Source organism: Pimephales promelas, chromosome 16 (assembly GCF_988280905.1).
Source record: "Pimephales promelas chromosome 16, fPimPro1.hap1.1, whole genome shotgun sequence".
NCBI classification, from domain to species: Eukaryota; Metazoa; Chordata; class Actinopteri; order Cypriniformes; family Leuciscidae; genus Pimephales; species Pimephales promelas.
Genome location: NC_142784.1, coordinates 5,217,560 through 5,231,464, shown reverse-complemented (window position 1 = coordinate 5,231,464; position 13,905 = coordinate 5,217,560). Strand labels below are relative to the sequence as shown.

General features: G+C 47.2%; 33 non-coding genes across 33 annotated transcripts; all 33 read right to left on the bottom strand.

Moving 5' to 3' along the window:
• Positions 1-434: 434 nt before the first annotated feature.
• trnar-ucu (transfer RNA arginine (anticodon UCU)) lies at positions 435-524 on the bottom strand. Its single transcript is given in 2 exon segments — positions 435-470; positions 488-524. It is a non-coding gene; the product is annotated as a tRNA-Arg (tRNA).
• A 182-nt stretch (positions 525-706) lies between these two features.
• On the bottom strand, positions 707-780 carry trnat-ugu (transfer RNA threonine (anticodon UGU)). Its single transcript has one exon. It is a non-coding gene; the product is annotated as a tRNA-Thr (tRNA).
• Positions 781-953: 173 nt separating this feature from the next.
• trnat-agu (transfer RNA threonine (anticodon AGU)) lies at positions 954-1,027 on the bottom strand. Its single transcript has one exon. It is a non-coding gene; the product is annotated as a tRNA-Thr (tRNA).
• Positions 1,028-1,443: 416 nt separating this feature from the next.
• Positions 1,444-1,533, bottom strand: trnar-ucu (transfer RNA arginine (anticodon UCU)). The gene is given in 2 exon segments: positions 1,444-1,479; positions 1,497-1,533. It is a non-coding gene; the product is annotated as a tRNA-Arg (tRNA).
• Positions 1,534-1,715: 182 nt separating this feature from the next.
• trnat-ugu (transfer RNA threonine (anticodon UGU)) lies at positions 1,716-1,789 on the bottom strand. The gene has a single exon. It is a non-coding gene; the product is annotated as a tRNA-Thr (tRNA).
• A 173-nt stretch (positions 1,790-1,962) lies between these two features.
• trnat-agu (transfer RNA threonine (anticodon AGU)) lies at positions 1,963-2,036 on the bottom strand. The gene has a single exon. It is a non-coding gene; the product is annotated as a tRNA-Thr (tRNA).
• A 674-nt stretch (positions 2,037-2,710) lies between these two features.
• Positions 2,711-2,784, bottom strand: trnat-ugu (transfer RNA threonine (anticodon UGU)). Its single transcript has one exon. It is a non-coding gene; the product is annotated as a tRNA-Thr (tRNA).
• A 173-nt stretch (positions 2,785-2,957) lies between these two features.
• Positions 2,958-3,031, bottom strand: trnat-agu (transfer RNA threonine (anticodon AGU)). The gene has a single exon. It is a non-coding gene; the product is annotated as a tRNA-Thr (tRNA).
• Positions 3,032-3,466: 435 nt separating this feature from the next.
• trnar-ucu (transfer RNA arginine (anticodon UCU)) lies at positions 3,467-3,556 on the bottom strand. The gene is given in 2 exon segments: positions 3,467-3,502; positions 3,520-3,556. It is a non-coding gene; the product is annotated as a tRNA-Arg (tRNA).
• Positions 3,557-3,738: 182 nt separating this feature from the next.
• trnat-ugu (transfer RNA threonine (anticodon UGU)) lies at positions 3,739-3,812 on the bottom strand. Its single transcript has one exon. It is a non-coding gene; the product is annotated as a tRNA-Thr (tRNA).
• A 173-nt stretch (positions 3,813-3,985) lies between these two features.
• trnat-agu (transfer RNA threonine (anticodon AGU)) lies at positions 3,986-4,059 on the bottom strand. The gene has a single exon. It is a non-coding gene; the product is annotated as a tRNA-Thr (tRNA).
• A 693-nt stretch (positions 4,060-4,752) lies between these two features.
• Positions 4,753-4,826, bottom strand: trnat-ugu (transfer RNA threonine (anticodon UGU)). The gene has a single exon. It is a non-coding gene; the product is annotated as a tRNA-Thr (tRNA).
• Positions 4,827-4,999: 173 nt separating this feature from the next.
• Positions 5,000-5,073, bottom strand: trnat-agu (transfer RNA threonine (anticodon AGU)). The gene has a single exon. It is a non-coding gene; the product is annotated as a tRNA-Thr (tRNA).
• A 699-nt stretch (positions 5,074-5,772) lies between these two features.
• On the bottom strand, positions 5,773-5,846 carry trnat-ugu (transfer RNA threonine (anticodon UGU)). The gene has a single exon. It is a non-coding gene; the product is annotated as a tRNA-Thr (tRNA).
• Positions 5,847-6,019: 173 nt separating this feature from the next.
• trnat-agu (transfer RNA threonine (anticodon AGU)) lies at positions 6,020-6,093 on the bottom strand. The gene has a single exon. It is a non-coding gene; the product is annotated as a tRNA-Thr (tRNA).
• Positions 6,094-6,528: 435 nt separating this feature from the next.
• Positions 6,529-6,618, bottom strand: trnar-ucu (transfer RNA arginine (anticodon UCU)). The gene is given in 2 exon segments: positions 6,529-6,564; positions 6,582-6,618. It is a non-coding gene; the product is annotated as a tRNA-Arg (tRNA).
• A 182-nt stretch (positions 6,619-6,800) lies between these two features.
• On the bottom strand, positions 6,801-6,874 carry trnat-ugu (transfer RNA threonine (anticodon UGU)). The gene has a single exon. It is a non-coding gene; the product is annotated as a tRNA-Thr (tRNA).
• A 173-nt stretch (positions 6,875-7,047) lies between these two features.
• trnat-agu (transfer RNA threonine (anticodon AGU)) lies at positions 7,048-7,121 on the bottom strand. The gene has a single exon. It is a non-coding gene; the product is annotated as a tRNA-Thr (tRNA).
• A 416-nt stretch (positions 7,122-7,537) lies between these two features.
• On the bottom strand, positions 7,538-7,627 carry trnar-ucu (transfer RNA arginine (anticodon UCU)). Its single transcript is given in 2 exon segments — positions 7,538-7,573; positions 7,591-7,627. It is a non-coding gene; the product is annotated as a tRNA-Arg (tRNA).
• Positions 7,628-7,809: 182 nt separating this feature from the next.
• Positions 7,810-7,883, bottom strand: trnat-ugu (transfer RNA threonine (anticodon UGU)). The gene has a single exon. It is a non-coding gene; the product is annotated as a tRNA-Thr (tRNA).
• A 173-nt stretch (positions 7,884-8,056) lies between these two features.
• trnat-agu (transfer RNA threonine (anticodon AGU)) lies at positions 8,057-8,130 on the bottom strand. Its single transcript has one exon. It is a non-coding gene; the product is annotated as a tRNA-Thr (tRNA).
• Positions 8,131-8,804: 674 nt separating this feature from the next.
• trnat-ugu (transfer RNA threonine (anticodon UGU)) lies at positions 8,805-8,878 on the bottom strand. Its single transcript has one exon. It is a non-coding gene; the product is annotated as a tRNA-Thr (tRNA).
• A 173-nt stretch (positions 8,879-9,051) lies between these two features.
• Positions 9,052-9,125, bottom strand: trnat-agu (transfer RNA threonine (anticodon AGU)). The gene has a single exon. It is a non-coding gene; the product is annotated as a tRNA-Thr (tRNA).
• A 435-nt stretch (positions 9,126-9,560) lies between these two features.
• On the bottom strand, positions 9,561-9,650 carry trnar-ucu (transfer RNA arginine (anticodon UCU)). Its single transcript is given in 2 exon segments — positions 9,561-9,596; positions 9,614-9,650. It is a non-coding gene; the product is annotated as a tRNA-Arg (tRNA).
• A 182-nt stretch (positions 9,651-9,832) lies between these two features.
• trnat-ugu (transfer RNA threonine (anticodon UGU)) lies at positions 9,833-9,906 on the bottom strand. Its single transcript has one exon. It is a non-coding gene; the product is annotated as a tRNA-Thr (tRNA).
• Positions 9,907-10,079: 173 nt separating this feature from the next.
• trnat-agu (transfer RNA threonine (anticodon AGU)) lies at positions 10,080-10,153 on the bottom strand. Its single transcript has one exon. It is a non-coding gene; the product is annotated as a tRNA-Thr (tRNA).
• Positions 10,154-10,846: 693 nt separating this feature from the next.
• trnat-ugu (transfer RNA threonine (anticodon UGU)) lies at positions 10,847-10,920 on the bottom strand. Its single transcript has one exon. It is a non-coding gene; the product is annotated as a tRNA-Thr (tRNA).
• A 173-nt stretch (positions 10,921-11,093) lies between these two features.
• Positions 11,094-11,167, bottom strand: trnat-agu (transfer RNA threonine (anticodon AGU)). Its single transcript has one exon. It is a non-coding gene; the product is annotated as a tRNA-Thr (tRNA).
• A 699-nt stretch (positions 11,168-11,866) lies between these two features.
• trnat-ugu (transfer RNA threonine (anticodon UGU)) lies at positions 11,867-11,940 on the bottom strand. Its single transcript has one exon. It is a non-coding gene; the product is annotated as a tRNA-Thr (tRNA).
• Positions 11,941-12,113: 173 nt separating this feature from the next.
• On the bottom strand, positions 12,114-12,187 carry trnat-agu (transfer RNA threonine (anticodon AGU)). The gene has a single exon. It is a non-coding gene; the product is annotated as a tRNA-Thr (tRNA).
• A 506-nt stretch (positions 12,188-12,693) lies between these two features.
• Positions 12,694-12,767, bottom strand: trnat-ugu (transfer RNA threonine (anticodon UGU)). Its single transcript has one exon. It is a non-coding gene; the product is annotated as a tRNA-Thr (tRNA).
• A 173-nt stretch (positions 12,768-12,940) lies between these two features.
• On the bottom strand, positions 12,941-13,014 carry trnat-agu (transfer RNA threonine (anticodon AGU)). Its single transcript has one exon. It is a non-coding gene; the product is annotated as a tRNA-Thr (tRNA).
• Positions 13,015-13,707: 693 nt separating this feature from the next.
• On the bottom strand, positions 13,708-13,781 carry trnat-ugu (transfer RNA threonine (anticodon UGU)). Its single transcript has one exon. It is a non-coding gene; the product is annotated as a tRNA-Thr (tRNA).
• Between the last annotated feature and the right edge of the window lie 124 nt (positions 13,782-13,905).

The window sequence follows — 13,905 nt, the reverse complement described above, 5'->3', positions numbered from 1 at the left end:
GCCAGCCTATGCACAAAAAAGATGCAAATCGTGGACCAGGCCTTGGACAGCATAAACTAGTTTGTTGACAACTGCGTGGGGGGTGGCCAGCCAGCCTCTGTGATTATTGGCCAACCATGTTCAGCTGGACTCCTAGAACCCACATCAAACATGTTTATGGAGCTCCATTCACAAGAGCTGCAAAGACCATCTAAGCAGCGGGAAGAGAAAGGAAGTCTGGCACCACTCTGTGGTGACTGCCAGTCCTTGTGTGCAAGAGCCAAGAGGTTTTGGTAAGCAAATGTAGTAGTAAACAAAACAGACAACATTTTGAAGCCTTTCAACTACATTGACATTATTTGAAATGAACACGTTGAGAACAAGAGGCCTCAAAAGCTTTCTGTTAACTGAGGGCAACACTGTACAGTATGGGGTTGACAAAAGGGCTAAAGGTACGACTCTGGTGGGACTCGAACCCACAACCTTTGAATGTCCTCATTTTGCAATCTAGAAGTCCAATGCGCTATCCATTGCGCCACAGAGCCCACATGATTATGTGGTTGGGCCACTTGATGGTTTTTCATCTGGGCATTTCCAACACTGTAATGCTTTTCACTCTGCGGGCAGAAAAGACAGGTGCTCTAGCCTCTGCACAATTTAAACTGGATTCAAGGTATCAAGGCTCTCTGTCCAAGAACAATCCCAAAGAGCAAAGTCAGCTGGATAGAGGCACAGCTGGGATACGAACCCAGGATCTCCTGTTTACAAGACAGGCGCTTTGACCAACTAAGCCACAGCGCCTTGATGCTATGATTTGTTATCTTGGGACACTGTCCTTCAACAACAGCTCAGGGATGGTTTGCAAGTGGAAGCAATTGCAAAGGAAGCCTCAGTTTCACCGTTTGTGGTCAGTTCTCAGAAAAGCAAAGAATTGCGAGGGTTCAAGGCCTTGCGAAACAGAAGGGCACAGTCAAAGGCACCGCTGGGATTCAAACCCAGGATCTCCTGTTTACTAGACAGGCGCTTTAACCAACTAAGCCACAGCGCCTGCCAGCCTATGCACAAAAAAGATGCAAATCGTGGACCAGGACTTGGAAAGCATAAACTATGGGGTGGCCAGCCAGCCTCTGTGATTATTGGCCAACCATGTTCAGCTGGACTCCTAGAACCCACATCAAACATGTTTATGGAGCTCCATGCAGAAGAGCTGCAAAGACCATCTAAGCAGCGGGAAGAGAAAGGAAGTCTGGCACCACTCTGTGGTGACTGCCAGTCCTTGTGTGCAAGAGCCAAGAGGTTTTGGTAAGCAAATGTAGTAGTAAACAAAACAGACAACATTTTGAAGCCTTTCAACTACATTGACATTATTTGAAATGAACACGTTGAGAACAAGAGGCCTCAAAAGCTTTCTGTTAACTGAGGGCAACACTGTACAGTATGGGGTTGACAAAAGGGCTAAAGGTACGACTCTGGTGGGACTCGAACCCACAACCTTTGAATGTCCTCATTTTGCAATCTAGAAGTCCAATGCGCTATCCATTGCGACACAGAGCCCACATGATTATGTGGTTGGGCCACTTGATGGTTTTTCATCTGGGCATTTCCAACACTGTAATGCTTTTCACTCTGCGGGCAGAAAAGACAGGTGCTCTAGCCTCTGCACAATTTAAACTGGATTCAAAGTCTCAAGGCTCTCTGTCCAAGAACAATCCCAAAGAGCAAAGTCAGCTGGATAGAGGCACCGCTGAGATTCGAACCCAGGATCTCCTGTTTACAAGACAGGCGCTTTGACCAGCTAAGCCACAGCGCCTTGATGCTATGATTTGTTATCTTGGGACACTGTCCTTCAACAACAGCTCAGGGATGGTTTGCAAGTGGAAGCAATTGCAAAGGAAGCCTCAGTTTCACCGTTTGTGGTCAGTTCTCAGAAAAGCAAAGAATTGCGAGGGTTCAAGGCCTTGCGAAACAGAAGGGCACAGTCAAAGGCACCGCTGGGATTCGAACACAGGATCTCCTGTTTACTAGACAGGCGCTTTAACCAACTAAGCCACAGCGCCTGCCAGCCTGTCCACAAAAAAGATGCAAATCGTGGACCAGGACTTGGACAGCATAAACTATGGGGTGGCCAGCCAGCCTCTGTGATTATTGGCCAACCATGTTCAGCAGGACTCCTAGAACCCACAACAAACATGTTTATGGAGCTCCATGCACAAGAGCTGCAAAGACCATCTAAGCAGCGGTAAGAGAAAGGAAGTCTGGCACCACTCTGTGGTGACTGCCAGTCCTTGTGTGCAAGAGCCAAGAGATTTTGGTAAGCAAATGTAGTAGTAAACAAAACAGACAACATTTTGAAGCCTTTCAACTACATTGACATTATTTGAAATGAACACGTTGAGAACAAGAGGCCTCAAAAGCTTTCTGTTAACTGAGGGCAACACTGTACAGTATGGGGTTGACAAAACGGCTAAAGGGACTCGAACCCACAACCTTTGAATGTCCTCATTTTGCAATCTAGAAGTCCAATGCGCTATCCATTGCGCCAGAGAACCCACATGACTGTGTGGTTGGGCCACTTGATGGTTTTTCATCTGGGCATTTCCAACACTGTAATGCTTTTCACTCTGCGGGCAGAAAAGACAGGTGCTCTAGCCTCTGCACAATTTAAACTGGATTCAAAGTCTCAAGGCTCTCTGTCTAAGAACAATCCCAAAGAGCAAAGTCAGCTGGATAGAGGCACCGCTAGGATTCGAACCCAGGATCTCCTGTTTACAAGACAGGCGCTTTGACCAGCTAAGCCACAGCACCTTGATGCCAAGATCTGTTATCTTGGGACACTGTCCTTCAACAACAGCTCAGGGATGGTTTGCAAGTGGAAGAAATTGCAAAGCAAGCCTCAGTTTCACCGTTTGTGGTCAGTTCTCAGAAAAGTAAAGAATTGCGAGGGTTCAAGGCCTTGCAAAACAGAAGGGCACAGTCAAAGGCACCGCTGGGATTCGAACACAGGATCTCCTGTTTACTAGACAGGCGCTTTAACCAACTAAGCCACAGCGCCTGCCAGCCTGTGCACAAAAAAGATGCAAATCGTGGACCAGGCCTTGGACAGCATAAACTAGTTTGTTGACAACTGCGTGGGGGGTGGCCAGCCAGCCTCTGTGATTATTGGCCAACCATGTTCAGCTGGACTCCTAGAACCCACATCAAACATGTTTATGGAGCTCCATTCACAAGAGCTGCAAAGACCATCTAAGCAGTGGGAAGAGAAAGGAAGTCTGGCACCACTCTGTGGTGACTGCCAGTCCTTGTGTGCAAGAGCCAAGAGGTTTTGGTAAGCAAATGTAGTAGTAAACAAAACAGACAACATTTTGAAGCCTTTCAACTACATTGACATTATTTGAAGTGAACACGTTGAGAACAAGAGGCCTCAAAAGCTTTCTGTTAACTGAGGGCAACACTGTACAGTATGGGGTTGACAAAAGGGCTAAAGGTACGACTCTGGTGGGACTCGAACCCACAACCTTTGAATGTCCTCATTTTGCAATCTAGAAGTCCAATGCGCTATCCATTGCGCCACAGAGCCCACATGATTATGTGGTTGGGCCACTTGATGGTTTTTCATCTGGGCATTTCCAACACTGTAATGCTTTTCACTCTGCGGGCAGAAAAGACAGGTGCTCTAGCCTCTGCACAATTTAAACTGGATTCAAGGTATCAAGGCTCTCTGTCCAAGAACAATCCCAAAGAGCAAAGTCAGCTGGATAGAGGCACAGCTGGGATACGAACCCAGGATCTCCTGTTTACAAGACAGGCGCTTTGACCAACTAAGCCACAGCGCCTTGATGCTATGATTTGTTATCTTGGGACACTGTCCTTCAACAACAGCTCAGGGATGGTTTGCAAGTGGAAGCAATTGCAAAGGAAGCCTCAGTTTCACCGTTTGTGGTCAGTTCTCAGAAAAGCAAAGAATTGCGAGGGTTCAAGGCCTTGCGAAACAGAAGGGCACATTCAAAGGCACCGCTGGGATTCGAACCCAGGATCTCCTGTTTACTAGACAGGCGCTTTAACCAACTAAGCCACAGCGCCTGCCAGCCTGTGCACAAAAAAGATGCAAATCGTGGACCAGGCCTTGGACAGCATAAACTAGTTTGTTGACAACTGCGTGGGGGGTGGCCAGCCAGCCTCTGTGATTATTGGCCAACCATGTTCAGCTGGACTCATAGAACCCACATCAAACATGTTTATGGAGCTCCATTCACAAGAGCTGCAAAGACCATCTAAGCAGCGGGAAGAGAAAGGAAGTCTGGCACCACTCTGTGGTGACTGCCAGTCCTTGTGTGCAAGAGCCAAGAGGTTTTGGTAAGCAAATGTAGTAGTAAACAAAACAGACAACATTTTGAAGCCTTTCAACTACATTGACATTATTTGAAATGAACACGTTGAGAACAAGAGGCCTCAAAAGCTTTCTGTTAACTGAGGGCAACACTGTACAGTATGGGGTTGACAAAACGGCTAAAGGGACTCGAACCCACAACCTTTGCATGTCCTCATATTGCAATCTAGAAATCCAATGCGCTATCCATTGCGCCAGAGAACCCACATGATTGTGTGGTTGGGCCACTTGATGGTTTTTCATCTGGGCATTCCCAACACTGTAATGCTTTTCACTCTGCGGGCAGAAAAGACAGGCGCTCTAGCCTCTGCACAATTTAAACTGAATTCAAAGTCTCAAGGCTCTCTGTCCAAGAACAATCCCAAAGAACAAAGTCAGCTGGATAGAGGCACCGTTGGGATTCGAACCCAGGACCTCCTGTTTACAAGACAGGCGCTTTGACCAACTAAGCCACGGCGCTTTGATGCTATGATTTGTTATCCTGGGACACTGTCCTTCAACAACAGCTCAGGGATGGTTTGCAAGTGGAAGAAATTGCAAAGCAAGCCTCAGTTTCACCGTTTGTGGTCAGTTATCAGAAAAGCAAAGAATTACGAGGGTTCAAGGCCTTGCGAAACAGAAGGGCACAGTCAAAGGCACCGCTGGGATTCGAACCCAGGATCTCCTGTTTACTAGACAGGCGCTTTAACCAACTAAGCCACAGCGCCTGCCAGCCTGTGCACAAAAAGATGCAAATCGTGGACCAGGCCTTGGACAGCATAAACTAGTTTGTTGACAACTGCGTGGGGGGTGGCCAGCCAGCCTCTGTGATTATTGGCCAACCATGTTCAGCTGGACTCCTAGAACCCACATCAAACATGTTTATGGAGCTCCATTCACAAGAGCTGCAAAGACCATCTAAGCAGCGGGAAGAGAAAGGAAGTCTGGCACCACTCTGTGGTGACTGCCAGTCCTTGTGTGCAAGAGCCAAGAGATTTTGGTAAGCAAATGTAGTAGTAAACAAAACAGACAACATTTTGAAGCCTTTCAACTACATTGACATTATTTGAAATGAACACGTTGAGAACAAGAGGCCTCAAAAGCTTTCTGTTAACTGAGGGCAACACTGTACAGTATGGGGTTGACAAAACGGCTAAAGGTACGACTCTGGTGGGACTCGAACCCACAACCTTTGAATGCCCTCATTTTGCAATCTAGAAGTCCAATGCGCTATCAATTGCGCCAGAGAACCCACATGATTGTGTGGTTGGGCCACTTGATGGTTTTTCATCTGGGCATTCCCAACACTGTAATGCTTTTCACTCTGCGGGCAGAAAAGACAGGTGCTCTAGCCTCTGCACAATTTAAACTGAATTCAAAGTCTCTCTGTCCAAGAACAATCCCAAAGAACAAAGTCAGCTGGATAGAGGCACCGTTGGGATTCGAACCCAGGACCTCCTGTTTACAAGACAGGCGCTTTGACCAACTAAGCCACGGCGCCTTGATGCTATGATTTGTTATCTTGGGACACTGTCCTTCAACAACAGCTCAGGGATGGTTTGCAAGTGGAAGAAATTGCAAAGCAAGCCTCAGTTTCACCGTTTGTGGTCAGTTCTCAGAAAAGCAAAGAATTGCGAGGGTTCAAGGCCTTGCGAAACAGAAGGGCACAGTCAAAGGCACCACTGGGATTCGAACCCAGGATCTCCTGTTTACTAGACAGGCGCTTTAACCAACTAAGCCACAGCGCCTGCCAGCCTGTGCACAAAAAAGATGCAAATCGTGGACCAGGCCTTGGACAGCATAAACTAGTTTGTTGACAACTGCGTGGGGGGTGGCCAGCCAGCCTCTGTGATTATTGGCCAACCATGTTCAGCTGGACTCCTAGAACCCACATCAAACATGTTTATGGAGCTCCATTCACAAGAGCTGCAAAGACCATCTAAGCAGCGGGAAGAGAAAGGAAGTCTGGCACCACTCTGTGGTGACTGCCAGTCCTTGTGTGCAAGAGCCAAGAGGTTTTGGTAAGCAAATGTAGTAGTAAACAAAACAGACAACATTTTGAAGCCTTTCAACTACATTGACATTATTTGAAATGAACACGTTGAAAACAAGAGGCCTCAAAAGCTTTCTGTTAACTGAGGGCAACACTGTACAGTATGGGGTTGACAAAAGGGCTAAAGGTACGACTCTGGTGGGACTCGAACCCACAACCTTTGAATGTCCTCATTTTGCAATCTAGAAGTCCAATGCGCTATCCATTGCGCCACAGAGCCCACATGATTATGTGGTTGGGCCACTTGATGGTTTTTCATCTGGGCATTTCCAACACTGTAATGCTTTTCACTCTGCGGGCAGAAAAGACAGGTGCTCTAGCCTCTGCACAATTTAAACTGGATTCAAGGTATCAAGGCTCTCTGTCCAAGAACAATCCCAAAGAGCAAAGTCAGCTGGATAGAGGCACAGCTGGGATACGAACCCAGGATCTCCTGTTTACAAGACAGGCGCTTTGACCAACTAAGCCACAGCGCCTTGATGCTATGATTTGTTATCTTGGGACACTGTCCTTCAACAACAGCTCAGGGATGGTTTGCAAGTGGAAGCAATTGCAAAGGAAGCCTCAGTTTCACCGTTTGTGGTCAGTTCTCAGAAAAGCAAAGAATTGCGAGGGTTCAAGGCCTTGCGAAACAGAAGGGCACAGTCAAAGGCACCGCTGGGATTCAAACCCAGGATCTCCTGTTTACTAGACAGGCGCTTTAACCAACTAAGCCACAGCGCCTGCCAGCCTATGCACAAAAAAGATGCAAATCGTGGACCAGGACTTGGAAAGCATAAACTATGGGGTGGCCAGCCAGCCTCTGTGATTATTGGCCAACCATGTTCAGCTGGACTCCTAGAACCCACATCAAACATGTTTATGGAGCTCCATGCAGAAGAGCTGCAAAGACCATCTAAGCAGCGGGAAGAGAAAGGAAGTCTGGCACCACTCTGTGGTGACTGCCAGTCCTTGTGTGCAAGAGCCAAGAGGTTTTGGTAAGCAAATGTAGTAGTAAACAAAACAGACAACATTTTGAAGCCTTTCAACTACATTGACATTATTTGAAATGAACACGTTGAGAACAAGAGGCCTCAAAAGCTTTCTGTTAACTGAGGGCAACACTGTACAGTATGGGGTTGACAAAAGGGCTAAAGGTACGACTCTGGTGGGACTCGAACCCACAACCTTTGAATGTCCTCATTTTGCAATCTAGAAGTCCAATGCGCTATCCATTGCGCCACAGAGCCCACATGATTATGTGGTTGGGCCACTTGATGGTTTTTCATCTGGGCATTTCCAACACTGTAATGCTTTTCACTCTGCGGGCAGAAAAGACAGGTGCTCTAGCCTCTGCACAATTTAAACTGGATTCAAAGTCTCAAGGCTCTCTGTCCAAGAACAATCCCAAAGAGCAAAGTCAGCTGGATAGAGGCACCGCTGAGATTCGAACCCAGGATCTCCTGTTTACAAGACAGGCGCTTTGACCAGCTAAGCCACAGCGCCTTGATGCTATGATTTGTTATCTTGGGACACTGTCCTTCAACAACAGCTCAGGGATGGTTTGCAAGTGGAAGCAATTGCAAAGGAAGCCTCAGTTTCACCGTTTGTGGTCAGTTCTCAGAAAAGCAAAGAATTGCGAGGGTTCAAGGCCTTGCGAAACAGAAGGGCACAGTCAAAGGCACCGCTGGGATTCGAACACAGGATCTCCTGTTCACTAGACAGGCGCTTTAACCAACTAAGCCACAGCGCCTGCCAGCCTGTCCACAAAAAAGATGCAAATCGTGGACCAGGACTTGGACAGCATAAACTATGGGGTGGCCAGCCAGCCTCTGTGATTATTGGCCAACCATGTTCAGCAGGACTCCTAGAACCCACAACAAACATGTTTATGGAGCTCCATGCACAAGAGCTGCAAAGACCATCTAAGCAGCGGTAAGAGAAAGGAAGTCTGGCACCACTCTGTGGTGACTGCCAGTCCTTGTGTGCAAGAGCCAAGAGATTTTGGTAAGCAAATGTAGTAGTAAACAAAACAGACAACATTTTGAAGCCTTTCAACTACATTGACATTATTTGAAATGAACACGTTGAGAACAAGAGGCCTCAAAAGCTTTCTGTTAACTGAGGGCAACACTGTACAGTATGGGGTTGACAAAACGGCTAAAGGGACTCGAACCCACAACCTTTGAATGTCCTCATTTTGCAATCTAGAAGTCCAATGCGCTATCCATTGCGCCAGAGAACCCACATGACTGTGTGGTTGGGCCACTTGATGGTTTTTCATCTGGGCATTTCCAACACTGTAATGCTTTTCACTCTGCGGGCAGAAAAGACAGGTGCTCTAGCCTCTGCACAATTTAAACTGGATTCAAAGTCTCAAGGCTCTCTGTCTAAGAACAATCCCAAAGAGCAAAGTCAGCTGGATAGAGGCACCGCTAGGATTCGAACCCAGGATCTCCTGTTTACAAGACAGGCGCTTTGACCAGCTAAGCCACAGCACCTTGATGCCAAGATCTGTTATCTTGGGACACTGTCCTTCAACAACAGCTCAGGGATGGTTTGCAAGTGGAAGAAATTGCAAAGCAAGCCTCAGTTTCACCGTTTGTGGTCAGTTCTCAGAAAAGTAAAGAATTGCGAGGGTTCAAGGCCTTGCAAAACAGAAGGGCACAGTCAAAGGCACCGCTGGGATTCGAACACAGGATCTCCTGTTTACTAGACAGGCGCTTTAACCAACTAAGCCACAGCGCCTGCCAGCCTGTGCACAAAAAAGATGCAAATCGTGGACCAGGCCTTGGACAGCATAAACTAGTTTGTTGACAACTGCGTGGGGGGTGGCCAGCCAGCCTCTGTGATTATTGGCCAACCATGTTCAGCTGGACTCCTAGAACCCACATCAAACATGTTTATGGAGCTCCATTCACAAGAGCTGCAAAGACCATCTAAGCAGTGGGAAGAGAAAGGAAGTCTGGCACCACTCTGTGGTGACTGCTAGTCCTTGTGTGCAAGAGCCAAGAGGTTTTGGTAAGCAAATGTAGTAGTAAACAAAACAGACAACATTTTGAAGCCTTTCAACTACATTGACATTATTTGAAGTGAACACGTTGAGAACAAGAGGCCTCAAAAGCTTTCTGTTAACTGAGGGCAACACTGTACAGTATGGGGTTGACAAAAGGGCTAAAGGTACGACTCTGGTGGGACTCGAACCCACAACCTTTGAATGTCCTCATTTTGCAATCTAGAAGTCCAATGCGCTATCCATTGCGCCACAGAGCCCACATGATTATGTGGTTGGGCCACTTGATGGTTTTTCATCTGGGCATTTCCAACACTGTAATGCTTTTCACTCTGCGGGCAGAAAAGACAGGTGCTCTAGCCTCTGCACAATTTAAACTGGATTCAAGGTATCAAGGCTCTCTGTCCAAGAACAATCCCAAAGAGCAAAGTCAGCTGGATAGAGGCACAGCTGGGATACGAACCCAGGATCTCCTGTTTACAAGACAGGCGCTTTGACCAACTAAGCCACAGCGCCTTGATGCTATGATTTGTTATCTTGGGACACTGTCCTTCAACAACAGCTCAGGGATGGTTTGCAAGTGGAAGCAATTGCAAAGGAAGCCTCAGTTTCACCGTTTGTGGTCAGTTCTCAGAAAAGCAAAGAATTGCGAGGGTTCAAGGCCTTGCGAAACAGAAGGGCACATTCAAAGGCACCGCTGGGATTCGAACCCAGGATCTCCTGTTTACTAGACAGGCGCTTTAACCAACTAAGCCACAGCGCCTGCCAGCCTGTGCACAAAAAAGATGCAAATAGTGGACCAGGCCTTGGACAGCATAAACTAGTTTGTTGACAACTGCGTGGGGGGTGGCCAGCCAGCCTCTGTGATTATTGGCCAACCATGTTCAGCTGGACTCATAGAACCCACATCAAACATGTTTATGGAGCTCCATTCACAAGAGCTGCAAAGACCATCTAAGCAGCGGGAAGAGAAAGGAAGTCTGGCACCACTCTGTGGTGACTGCCAGTCCTTGTGTGCAAGAGCCAAGAGGTTTTGGTAAGCAAATGTAGTAGTAAACAAAACAGACAACATTTTGAAGCCTTTCAACTACATTGACATTATTTGAAATGAACACGTTGAGAACAAGAGGCCTCAAAAGCTTTCTGTTAACTGAGGGCAACACTGTACAGTATGGGGTTGACAAAACGGCTAAAGGGACTCGAACCCACAACCTTTGCATGTCCTCATATTGCAATCTAGAAATCCAATGCGCTATCCATTGCGCCAGAGAACCCACATGATTGTGTGGTTGGGCCACTTGATGGTTTTTCATCTGGGCATTCCCAACACTGTAATGCTTTTCACTCTGCGGGCAGAAAAGACAGGCGCTCTAGCCTCTGCACAATTTAAACTGAATTCAAAGTCTCAAGGCTCTCTGTCCAAGAACAATCCCAAAGAACAAAGTCAGCTGGATAGAGGCACCGTTGGGATTCGAACCCAGGACCTCCTGTTTACAAGACAGGCGCTTTGACCAACTAAGCCACGGCGCTTTGATGCTATGATTTGTTATCCTGGGACACTGTCCTTCAACAACAGCTCAGGGATGGTTTGCAAGTGGAAGAAATTGCAAAGCAAGCCTCAGTTTCACCGTTTGTGGTCAGTTATCAGAAAAGCAAAGAATTACGAGGGTTCAAGGCCTTGCGAAACAGAAGGGCACAGTCAAAGGCACCGCTGGGATTCGAACCCAGGATCTCCTGTTTACTAGACAGGCGCTTTAACCAACTAAGCCACAGCGCCTGCCAGCCTGTGCACAAAAAGATGCAAATCGTGGACCAGGCCTTGGACAGCATAAACTAGTTTGTTGACAACTGCGTGGGGGGTGGCCAGCCAGCCTCTGTGATTATTGGCCAACCATGTTCAGCTGGACTCCTAGAACCCACATCAAACATGTTTATGGAGCTCCATTCACAAGAGCTGCAAAGACCATCTAAGCAGCGGGAAGAGAAAGGAAGTCTGGCACCACTCTGTGGTGACTGCCAGTCCTTGTGTGCAAGAGCCAAGAGATTTTGGTAAGCAAATGTAGTAGTAAACAAAACAGACAACATTTTGAAGCCTTTCAACTACATTGACATTATTTGAAATGAACACGTTGAGAACAAGAGGCCTCAAAAGCTTTCTGTTAACTGAGGGCAACACTGTACAGTATGGGGTTGACAAAACGGCTAAAGGTACGACTCTGGTGGGACTCGAACCCACAACCTTTGAATGCCCTCATTTTGCAATCTAGAAGTCCAATGCGCTATCAATTGCGCCAGAGAACCCACATGATTGTGTGGTTGGGCCACTTGATGGTTTTTCATCTGGGCATTCCCAACACTGTAATGCTTTTCACTCTGCAGGCAGAAAAGACAGGTGCTCTAGCCTCTGCACAATTTAAACTGAATTCAAAGTCTCTCTGTCCAAGAACAATCCCAAAGAACAAAGTCAGCTGGATAGAGGCACCGTTGGGATTCGAACCCAGGACCTCCTGTTTACAAGACAGGCGCTTTGACCAACTAAGCCACGGCGCCTTGATGCTATGATTTGTTATCTTGGGACACTGTCCTTCAACAACAGCTCAGGGATGGTTTGCAAGTGGAAGAAATTGCAAAGCAAGCCTCAGTTTCACCGTTTGTGGTCAGTTCTCAGAAAAGCAAAGAATTGCGAGGGTTCAAGGCCTTGCGAAACAGAAGGGCACAGTCAAAGGCACCACTGGGATTCGAACCCAGGATCTCCTGTTTACTAGACAGGCGCTTTAACCAACTAAGCCACAGCGCCTGCCAGCCTGTGCACAAAAAAGATGCAAATCGTGGACCAGGCCTTGGACAGCATAAACTAGTTTGTTGACAACTGCGTGGGGGGTGGCCAGCCAGCCTCTGTGATTATTGGCCAACCATGTTCAGCTGGACTCCTAGAACCCACATCAAACATGTTTATGGAGCTCCATTCACAAGAGCTGCAAAGACCATCTAAGCAGCGGGAAGAGAAAGGAAGTCTGGCACCACTCTGTGGTGACTGCCAGTCCTTGTGTGCAAGAGCCAAGAGGTTTTGGTAAGCAAATGTAGTAGTAAACAAAACAGACAACATTTTGAAGCCTTTCAACTACATTGACATTATTTGAAATGAACACGTTGAGAACAAGAGGCCTCAAAAGCTTTCTGTTAACTGAGGGCAACACTGTACAGTATGGGGTTGACAAAAGGGCTAAAGGTACGACTCTGGTGGGACTCGAACCCACAACCTTTGAATGTCCTCATTTTGCAATCTAGAAGTCAGCTGGATAGAGGCACAGCTGGGATACGAACCCAGGATCTCCTGTTTACAAGACAGGCGCTTTGACCAACTAAGCCACAGCGCCTTGATGCTATGATTTGTTATCTTGGGACACTGTCCTTCAACAACAGCTCAGGGATGGTTTGCAAGTGGAAGCAATTGCAAAGGAAGCCTCAGTTTCACCGTTTGTGGTCAGTTCTCAGAAAAGCAAAGAATTGCGAGGGTTCAAGGCCTTGCGAAACAGAAGGGCACATTCAAAGGCACCGCTGGGATTCGAACCCAGGATCTCCTGTTTACTAGACAGGCGCTTTAACCAACTAAGCCACAGCGCCTGCCAGCCTGTGCACAAAAAAGATGCAAATCGTGGACCAGGCCTTGGACAGCATAAACTAGTTTGTTGACAACTGCGTGGGGGGTGGCCAGCCAGCCTCTGTGATTATTGGCCAACCATGTTCAGCTGGACTCATAGAACCCACATCAAACATGTTTATGGAGCTCCATTCACAAGAGCTGCAAAGACCATCTAAGCAGCGGGAAGAGAAAGGAAGTCTGGCACCACTCTGTGGTGACTGCCAGTCCTTGTGTGCAAGAGCCAAGAGGTTTTGGTAAGCAAATGTAGTAGTAAACAAAACAGACAACATTTTGAAGCCTTTCAACTACATTGACATTATTTGAAATGAACACGTTGAGAACAAGAGGCCTCAAAAGCTTTCTGTTAACTGAGGGCAACACTGTACAGTATGGGGTTGACAAAACGGCTAAAGGGACTCGAACCCACAACCTTTGCATGTCCTCATATTGCAATCTAGAAATCCAATGCGCTATCCATTGCGCCAGAGAACCCACATGATTGTGTGGTTGGGCCACTTGATGGTTTTTCATCTGGGCATTCCCAACACTGTAATGCTTTTCACTCTGCGGGCAGAAAAGACAGGCGCTCTAGCCTCTGCACAATTTAAACTGAATTCAAAGTCTCAAGGCTCTCTGTCCAAGAACAATCCCAAAGAACAAAGTCAGCTGGATAGAGGCACCGTTGGGATTCGAACCCAGGACCTCCTGTTTACAAGACAGGCGCTTTGACCAACTAAGCCACGGCGCTTTGATGCTATGATTTGTTATCCTGGGACACTGTCCTTCAACAACAGCTCAGGGATGGTTTGCAAGTGGAAGAAATTGCAAAGCAAGCCTCAGTTTCACCGTTTGTGGTCAGTTATCAGAAAAGC